This window comes from Vigna unguiculata, chromosome 4, assembly GCF_037176805.1.
Source record: "Vigna unguiculata cultivar grain cowpea cultivar isolate G323 ecotype 2 chromosome 4, ASM3717680v1, whole genome shotgun sequence".
In the NCBI taxonomy this organism is placed as follows: domain Eukaryota; kingdom Viridiplantae; phylum Streptophyta; class Magnoliopsida; order Fabales; family Fabaceae; genus Vigna; species Vigna unguiculata.
In genome coordinates, this window is record NC_140795.1 from 10,676,247 (window position 1) to 10,687,115 (window position 10,869).

At 38.1% G+C, this 10,869-nt stretch overlaps 1 pseudogene; it reads right to left on the reverse strand.

Moving 5' to 3' along the window:
• Positions 1 to 238: 238 nt before the first annotated feature.
• LOC146886775 (uncharacterized) lies at positions 239 to 9,122 on the reverse strand (annotated as a pseudogene).
• Positions 9,123 to 10,869: the final 1,747 nt, after the last annotated feature.

Consider the following 10,869-nt stretch of genomic DNA (forward strand, 5'->3'; position numbering starts at 1 on the left):
TAAATAATTTGTATTTTTGTGATTTTGGTTTGTATTTGAATTGTATTAAAGTTTATTTAGATTTAATTAGAATTATAATCTAGTTTTGACTAAAAAAATAAAAAAATAAATTATATTTTTTTAATTAAATGAGTCCATGAGCCAACCCGTTTAACCCACCAACCCGGTGGGCCGGGTCGGGTTGAAATTTTTTTGGCTCACTAATAAGTGAGCCGGGTTGGGTTGGCTCACTAAGTGATTAATCCGTAGTGGGTCGAGCTGGGTCGGGCCGGATTATCCATTTTGACAGCTCTAATGATTTTAACCTGCTTAAAAACAATATTTTTACCTGTTTATGAATGATAAAATTTAATAGCTAAGTAATAACAAACTACATTACATAATATAGTAAAGTGTAGTACATACATTACAAGTGGTAAATATATAACATGATCCAAAAGAACAAAACAAAAATAGTTTGAAAGTGTGCAACATTGAAACATACCAAATAGCTAAACATGAAACTAATGATCTCCTGGTCTACAATCACTGATATGGTCTACTCTATCATCTTCAATAGTAGTAGCATCATTAAGACTTGACACAACATTTTTCAAATGAATATGTTGCAAAATAAGTTTCATATGTTCATCTTTTTGGCGCATACGTTCATTTTGTTCATGCATACGGTCACTCTATTTGGCATGACTTTTCATCAAGTGTTCAACATTTTCTTCAAGTGTCTTCTCCTTGGCATTCTTTGCCATAAGTTCAGTATTCAACTTTTGAATAGTCTCTGATGAGTTCAAATTTTTGCCCTCATTTAATATTTAAATTTGGGGATTTAATTGAATTTTTTGTGCTTAAAGATTGATTTAATTAGGATTTGTGATTATTGGATTTATTGAGTAAGTTTGGTAAAAGTGGCGTAAAAATTGATTTTAGTTGCATAAAATATTATTGGATATTCTAACGTTTGTTAATGCAGCTGGAATTTATTTTTGGTCAATTAATAGTGTGATTTTAAAATATTCAAAATTACAAAATAAGTCCAAAATCAAGAAATTCTGAAAAAGAATAAATCAGGAGCTAAATGCACCCCCAGATTTTATTTGCACACTTCTGCAAAGTGGACCACCAAAACCCTGTTCTGCACCCCCAGTTTTCACTAAGTTGCACCCCTCCTACCACTTAAACTCCACTCAACCAGATCATGCCATGTGGCAATCCCCACCTTTTAAAATTAGCCAACCATAAGCTGCCACGTGTCATAATCCTCTACTCACCAAATTGACCACTCAGATCTTGCCACGTCATCATCTCCTCCATCTCACACATGAAACCCTAACCCTAATTTCCCTTCCACCCACCACAGCAGCCGCTGCCGCCATCTCCTCGCCGGCCACCACTACAACTCGCCGGAAACAGCAGCCTCCATTCCGGCCACCACGACGCACCATCAGCACCGTGACAGCGCGCATCTTCTTCACTCGCGCCACCACAGATCGCGCAGCTTCCGCCACCACCGCAGACCTGCCACAACTCCGCAGTTCCGTCACGCCACCTCCATTGCAGATCTCCTCCGCGAGCTTTCTCGCGCTTCCACCACCACCATCTTCCTCCTTCGCGCCACCTTCACCTGCAGCAGATCCGACGCACACCACCACGCCTCCGCGAAGCTTGGTCTGCGCACCACCATGGCCACCGCAGACCTACAACCACGTCCGCACACAGACCAAATCGGAGCAGCGGCCACCACTTCACCTCGCAAACACACCTGGACCAGATTTACGCGAGCAACTTCACCATCTTCATGCACGCCTGCACCTGCGAAACGTCCGCAGCAGCAGCCATGGCAGCCATTGCTCCGCCACCGTCAAGCCTCGCCGGAGAAGGAGGAGCCGCGCCGTCAGCAGCCGCCGTCATTGCACCTGCGCAGCCAAGGGAGGAAGGAGGAAGGAGCAGCAAACCCTAATTCTGGAGAGATTACTCTGCGCCACGTGTCAGCATCTGATAGGACAGTCAAACTGGTCAACTGGTCAACTCTGGTCAACTGGTCAAAGTTAGCAGTCAACTCTAGTCAAAACTGCAAATATGGTTAAATGAGAGGGGTAGAATTGGAAATTGGACAAGAATTAAGTTGCTAATTAATTAAATAAAAATAAAAGATTTTAGCAAATGACAAATAAAGCCCAAAGTCCAGTGAAAGCCTATATAAAGAGGCTTAAGGGAGCAGAAGGGGGGAGAACGAAGAACGGACAACTTACAGCTTAGACACTTAGAACTCTCTGGTTTTGGCAGATACCGTCTCCACCATATCTCTCATTCTTTCTTTTATTTTCTTTCCTTCATATCATCATGTATTCCATCAAAGCCATGGAGGGCTAAGCTTTTAGGGTTGATTCCACTGTAATTTCTTAACTGGATTCTGAGGTTAGATGAATTTATATGTTTTGTTATTTTGATTATTGTTTTGTTATTCTGAGATTATTGAACTCATCACACACCCACACTTATCCTTTTGCACTCCTGGGCAAAATTGAACAATTTCAAAACTTTATTCTGAGATCTTTTATTCCATATTTTTAGTGGATTAAAGAAATGAATACAAATGGAAACAGATCAATCTACTAGAAATCATGTTGTCATGCACAAACAAATGGATAAAATTCTGTTTTTCACACATGAGTTAATCTTTTGAGTTTACAAGATAATCAAATATGAAAGAAAAACACTCAAGTCAAATGTATATTTTCTCACCAAAATTCGCTCAAGTGTTTTGGCTTGTGTTTTCACTCAAAATACCCATGCAAGTAAAACTCTCAATGCTTAGCAAGACTCTAATATTCACAGCTTTCAGAAAACATGCATTCAAAAATCATGAGGACTTTTCAAGGTTATAATGAGGCCAAGACAAAGGTAGGAAAAACTTTAGGATTTGTGTGTTTTTGAAATAGTAGGGAAGAAAGAGTTATGGAGCATAGTTTCAAAAACAATCCTTACTTCTTCTTTTTTTTTCTCTTTTATCCTTTGTTGCTCTTTTTCAGACAACAATCATTTTTCATTTCAACACTCTGTCATCAACAATTATTTTCCTTTTTGCCATTTTTATAATTTTGTGGGGGAAATACACACCCCCACACTTTATTCTTCAACCAATCTCAACATAATCCACTACCTCCTTCTTTCTCCCTAAGGTAAGGAAAAACATGGTCTTTTTCTTTTTAAGGTTTAGCAATACGCTCAAAACAAGAAAAAGAGGTTTAAGCTCAAGGGGCTACCAATGGATCAATGTTATGGTTAGCTTATTTGGCCAAGTAGCTAAAAATAAGAAATACCTCAGTCATATCAAATCATGCATGTTCACCTAAGATGCAAAACAACAGAATCAAGCTAAACATTTGAGTACCAACAAGACATGAGCAAGTCACACAAGAAAAATAGGAATGACACATGGTAGTTCATCCTTACAATAAAGCTCAAAACTCACAAGGTCAAAAACTCTTTCACAAAAGATTTATTCCAGAAACTCTCAAATCAACTCAATCAGTAAATCACAGAAACAATCCATTCATAGCACATGACTCTTATTTTCCTAGAATTATGATCGTTCCAATTAGTAAATCAAATCCAAAAATCCAATGTCAATATGTTTTATTGAAAACAAAAACTTCTTCTTCTTTTTTTAAATAAAAACAAACAGAAAACAAAATTAGAAAAGGAAAAACAAAACAAATAGAAAACAAAAACAGAAAAGGGGGAAATCTCCCCACACCCCCACACTTTATCCATGCATTGTCCTCAATGTATTTAATATGTATAAAATGCAAAGAAAAAGTATGAAGTGTACTTACCTCCTCAAGGTGGAAGGTATGAGGGAGAAGTCAAGTTCATCCCATCCATCGTCTTGTTCAACATATCTTGATTTTCATTGAATATCCGAAGACGATGCCCATTAACTTTAAAAGTTCTTGCTGAGGATTCTTCCTTGATCTCCACTACTCCATAAGGGAAGACTTCTGTAACAATGTATGGTCCTTCCCAAGTAGAGCGCAACTTACCACTCATGTGACCAAGCTTGGATTTGTATAGTAACACCTTCTGGCCTACCTTGAAATCCTTTCTAGCCACAAGCTTTTGGTCATGGAACTTCTTGGTTTTCTCTTTGTAGAACTTTGAATTTTCATAGGCTGCAAGCCTAATCTCCTCTAGTTCTTGCAACTGAAGTTTTCGCTCATTTCCTGCTTCTTCCAAATCCAAGTTGCATGCTTTCACGGCTCAATAGGCCCGATGTTCAATCTCCACAGGTAGATGACAAGCCTTTCCAAAAACCACCCTGAAGGGCGACATACCTATAGGTGCTTTGTAGGCTGTCCTGTGTGCCCAAAGTGCATCATCCAATCTTGTGGCCCAATCCTTTCGACTAGGCTTCACTACTTTCTCTAGTATCTTTTTAATCTCCCTGTTAGAGATCTCTGCTTGCCCATTAGTTTGGGGGTGATATGGTGTAGCAATGCGATGTGTCACCCCATACTTCTTCAACATGTTCTCAAGTAGCCTATTACAGAAATGAGTCCCCTGGTCACTGATGATGGCCCGTGGTATCCCAAATCTGCAGAAAATGTTAGACCTGACAAAACTCATAACAACTCGAGAATCATTAGTCCTTGTAGCTATGGCTTCCACCCATTTGGAGACATAGTCTACAGCAAGCAAAATATAAGAAAACCCAAAAGAAGGAGGAAAAGGACCCATAAAATCAATACCCCAAATATCAAATACCTCACAATATAGCATGGGTTGTTGAGGCATTTCATCCCTTCTTGTAATGGATCTGGCTGCCCTTTGGCACTGCTCACAATTTTCATATACCCTTTGTGCATCTTTAAAAATAGTAGGCCAATATAATCCACAATCCAACACCTTCCTACCTGTTCTTTGTGTGCCTTAATGTCCACCAAAAGGAGACGAATGACAGAACTCAAGCACATGAGGTATCTCGATATCTGGAACACACCTCCTTATGACTTGGTCACTACCAATGCGCCATAAGATTGGGTCTTCCCATATATAGTACTTTGCCTCACTTTTTAGCTTGATTCTTTCATATTTGGAGAAGGAAGGAGGAATAGCAGAAACAACCAAATAGTTAACAATGTCAGCAAACCAAGGTTCAGGAAACATACCTTTCACAACAGTCAATGCTAGGAGGACTTCATCAGGAAAGTCATCCTTAATAGGAATGTTATCTTCTCCATTTTCAATCCTGCTAAGATGATCGGCTATCCACTTCTGTCTAGAATCTCAATGTCAAACTCTTGGAGCAGTAGCATCCATCTGATCAACCTTGGTTTCGAATCTGCTTTCTTCAGAAGGAATTTTAATGCTGCATGATCAGTATAAACAATTACCTTGGAACCAAGTATATACGGTCTAAATTTGTCCAAGGCAAACACAATAGCCAATAATTCCTTCTCAGTCGTGGTGTAGTTAGCCTGCGCTGTATCCAATGTTCTGGAAGCATAATATATCACATGTGATAGCTTCCCATCTTTTTGTGCAAGCACCGCTCCTACTGCAAAGTTTGATGCATCACACATCAACTCGAATGGTAATGTCCAATCAGGTGGCTGGATGATAGGAGTGGTGGTAAGCGCCTTTTTCAATGTCTCAAACGCATCTTTGCACCTCTCTCCAAAGTCAAATGCTACATCCTTTTGCAACAAGTTGGAGAGAGGGTTGGCTATCTTGCTGAAGTCCTTGATAAACCTCCTGTAAAATCCTGCATGTCCAAGAAAAGATCGAACCTCTTTCACAGAAGAGGGGTAAGGCAATTGTGAAATAATATCTATTTTAGCAGGATCTACAAATATACCATTCTTGGAAACAACGTGACCTAAAACTATACCTTGTTCTACCATAAAATGACATTTTTCAAAATTAAGAACAAGGTTAGTTTCTTCACATCTCTCCAAGACTCTAGCAAGATTAGATAAGCAGTGATCAAAAGATGAACCATATACACTAAAATCATCCATAAAAACCTCAATACAATGCTCCAACAAATCTGTAAAAATACTCATCATACATCGTTGAAATGTTCCAGGAGCATTGCAAAGGCCAAATGGCATTTTCCTATAAGCATATGTACCGAATGGACAAGTAAAAGTAGTCTTATGTTGATCCTCTAGGGCAATACAAATCTGAAAATACCCAGAGAATCCATCAAGAAAACAGTAATGAGACTTACCTGCTAATCGATCTAACATCTGGTCCATGAATGGTAAAGGAAAGTGGTCCTTCCTGGTGACCTGGTTTAGTCTTCTATAATCAATACAGACACTCCAGCTATTCTGAATACGAGTAGGAATCAACTCGTTCTTCTCATTCTTGACCACGGTGATCCCAGATTTCTTGGGGACCACATGTACAGGACTCACCCAAGTGCTGTTAGAAATGGGATATATAATACCTGCTTGTAGCAACTTGGTGACTTCTTTCTTCACAACCTCCATCAGCTGAGGATTCAGTCTCCTCTGAGGTTGCCTTACTGGCTTAGCATCCTCCTCCAAGAGTATTCTGTGCATGCAGAAAGAAGGACTAATACCAGGAATATCTGCCAAAGTCCAACCTATTGCTCGCTTGTGATCTTTGATAACCTGCAATAGCTTTTGTTCCTGCTCGTTAGTAAGCAAGGCATATATAATAACAGGGAGTTTCCCATCCCTCTCAAGATAAACATATTTCAAATGAGATGGTAAAGGTTTCAACTCCAAAGTGGGTGGTTGTTCCACAGATGGCAACATTTTACTGCCTAAAGTAATTTCAGCCACCTCAGCATCACACTTGGACGCCACAGGTGTATCAAACAGTGACACCGCGTCCTCAACATCACCTGTTTTACAATTTTCTCTTTCGTCTAAAATTGAGCCCAAAATATTCGAAGAAAAATCCAAAGAAGAAGAAAAACCAGATAAAACGTCCAAAAGTCCAAAAGCATAATTGTTCACTACATTACTCAGTAAATCAATACAAAACAAAGAATGGTCTTCAATTGGGTGCTTCATGGCTTCTAGCACGTTGAACTACACCTTTTCATCTCCTACCTCCATAGTCAAGGATCCTGCATGCACGTCTATCTTGGTACGTGCTGTCATCATGAATGGTCTTCCCAAGATAATTGTGGTTGAACTCATTCCTTCATCATCCTTCATGTCCAAGATGTAGAAATCTGCAGGAAAAATTAACTTGTCCACACGGACAAGCACATCTTCTAGCACACCTGCAGGGTTAACTGTGCTACGGTTGGCCAATTGAATGACCACACCAGTAGACTTAAGAGGTCCAAGATAAAGTGAAGTAAAAACAGATAAAGGCATTACATTAATGGAAGCTCCTAAATCTAACATAGCATTGTCAAACTTAGTACATCCTATAATGCAGGGAACAGAAAACATACCTGGATCCTTACACTTTTGCGGCATTCTGACTGCAGGCTTCTTAATTAAGCTAGAGACATTTCTTCCCATGTTCACTACCTCTTTGTCCATAATACGCCTTTTATGTGTACATAATTCTTTGAGAAACTTGGCGTATTTAGGAATTTGTCTTACAGCATCCAACAAACGGATGTTTATCTCCACTTTTTTGAAAGTATTCAGGATTTCTTTGTCTAACTCCTCCATCTTTTTAGTTTTTGGTTTCAAACGGTTTGGATAAGGAGGAGGAGGAGAATAAGGAGAAGAATTTTCAGAGGAAGTATTAGGGGATACCAACCTGGAGTTATCACTGGGTGCATGTATTTCAGATGTTGCTTGTGTTGCTTCATCTGATCTTCCTCTTTCATCATTAGGTACAACTTCATTGTCCTTATCTTCATCTTCTTGGGCATCCCCAAGGCCTTGTATTTGCTTACCCGATCTTAAAGTAATAGCACTTACATTTCGCCGGTTGATTACAGTTTGTGCAGGCAAATTGCTCGAGCCTTGTTGAGACTTCATCTGATTTAACTCATTTGCCATTTGTCCAATCTGGTTCTGCAAGTTTTGATTGGTTGCTTCCATCGTCTGTTTCAACTCATTGATTTGTCCCTTCATCATGTCAGCCATCATTTTCATCATTGCTTCCATGTTTGAATCACCAGAGGTTGCAGCTGGTTGTGGTTGTTGCCTCTGTTGAGGTGGAACATAGACTTGTTGGTGTTGAGGCTGTTGATTTCCCCATTTCTGGCTGGAATATTCCTTCCAATCTGGGTTGTACTTGTTGGAGGATAAATCATGGTTGTATTGCTGCCGAGGTGGTCTATTATTGCCATAGATGTTTGCAGCATATGCCTGAGGTTGTTCATTGTCTAACGTCCCTGTCTCTTTTAACATAGAACAAGCCTCTGTAGCATGATTAGTAGAAGCACAAATTCCACATAAAGTAGAAGGGATAGGCTTTTTCTGTAAGTCTGTCAAGGTCCTTACCATGGCTACTAAGTCATCCAACTTCCCTTCTAATTTCTTGTGATCTGCAACATATGAAGCTTCTACTCCATGGGTTCCCTTCAATAGAGTTATAGAATTACTCCTTGTGGAAAATTGTTGATGGTTCGATGCCATAGTTTCAATCAATTGTCTTGCATTTGTTGGCGTTTTGTCCACCAATGACCCTCCACTTGCAGCATCTATCATTTGTCTATCCATGATACTCAATCCCTCATAAAAGTATTGAATGAGGAGATGCTCGTTTATTTGGTGATGAGGACAGGAAGCACATAACTTTTTGAATCTTTCCCAATACTCGTGAAGACTTTCTCTTTCTTGTTGCCTTATCCCATAAATATCTTTGCGAATAGCAGCAACTCTAGATGCTGGAAAAAACTTTTCCAGAAATAATCTTTTCAGAGTCTCCCAGGTATTGATGGATCCTGGCGGAAGGCAGTATAACCAATTCTTAGCGGCATCTTGCAATGAGAATGGAAAAGCCTTAAGCTTGATATGTTCCTCTGTCACTGTTGTAGGTCTCATGGATGAACAAACAACATGAAATTCCTTCAAATGATGGTACGGGTCTTCTCCTACTAATCCATGGAATTTGGGTAAAAGATGGATTAACCCAGACTTAAGCTCACATTCTCCATCTGGATATTGGATGCACATGTTTTGTGTAATTGCTGCATCCGGTGAAGCCAACTCTCTTATTGTTCTTTCTTCCATTCTATCTTCTTGAATTTCTGGTTCAGGTGATGGATCAGAAGATATGTTAATCACCGGAGGTGATTCTAGCGGTACACTTTCAGTGGTAGGTTCAGATGATGATGGTGCTCCTTCAGTAGAACACCTGAGTTCAAGTCTCCTACGTGATGTACGCAAGTTCCTTTCAAGTTCTGAATCAAGTTGATAGAATTGACCCGGATTGGCCCGAGTCATGCACTATGCAGTCCACCTAAAAGTGTTTCCCTGTGTGTGTTTTTTTCTTCCTATTCTTGTTTTGGAGAAAGATTTCAAGAAAGAAATAAGTTAAGATGTCGTTGGGTCTACTCCCAGGAAAGAGAGGTGCGTCACAGTGGACAACTTAAATACCAAGTCTTTCCTAGACAGAGTTTTCCAAACTAGTCTCAAAAAATTTCTTAAAAGAAATTCTTAATCAAAACAAAAATAGAACTTTGCTTGGAATATATTAAAATAAAACTAGAGACTACAAAATAACAAACTATATTAAACGTATATGCGTAAAATAAATAAATAAAATAAATAAATAAATAAAATAAAATAAAATAAATAAATAAAAACAGAATCAAAATAAAATAAATACTAACCGTACTCCCCGGTAACGGCGCCAAATTTGATATCGCCGTCGTAGGCGATCAAATTACCACTACTTTAGCAACTTCAGTATTGCCAGTTTGTAGTGAACAAAATAGTTAGGGTTAAGATAACCCTAAGTCGTCTCACAACGAATACGGAATTGATCTCAAATATTTGATTCTTAAAAATGCAATTGAAACTAGCAACTATAAAAATAGAGGGATTTTGATGTGCAAAGAAAATGACACGGAAGATTGTAAACACAATAATAGTAAATAGGTCAATTCCACTGCTTTTTCTAAATAAGATTCTTCATTGGTTATCTAGAGATTATTGTTAAATTAATTATTGTTGTTGTTTTACAAATCAATCAATGTAAAGACTCAATTCATTTGTTGGAATCCTCACTTTTAATCAAAGTACAGTCTCAATTAAAAGTGAGAATTGTTAGATTGTCCATAGTAAATTCAATCAAAGTACAGTCTCAATTAATTTTACTATGCCTAATCATGTCTATTCCTTTGTTTCTTTACCAAATAGAAAACTTAATTAATCAAAGTAAAGTCTTGACTAATTTTAGTTAAAGTAATTACCTCTAATCAAATTAAAGTCTCAATTATTGGCAAAAACTTATTTAATCAAATGAAAGTTTCTAAACAAAATCAAAGTAAAGTCTCAATTTAATTTAAAAACCTTTTAACTCATATGATTAGCATGCATGTAGATTTAAAATCATTATTTTCTATTCGATTAAGAAGCAAAGGACATAGATAAACAAAAAACCACAACAATAATCAAAATAACAATAATCTCTAGATAACCAATGAAGAATCTTATTTAGAAAAAGCAGTGGAATTGACCTATTTACTATTATTGTGTTTACAATCTTCTGTGTCATTTTCTTTGCACATCAAAATCCCCCTATTTTTATAGTTGCTAGTTTCAATTGCATTTTTAAGAATCAAATATTTGAGATCAATTCCGTATTCGTTGTGAGACAACTCAGGGTTATCTTAAACCTAACTATTTTGTTCACTACAAACTAGCAATACTGAAGTTGCTAAAGTAGTGGTAATTTGATCGCCTAACGACGGCAATA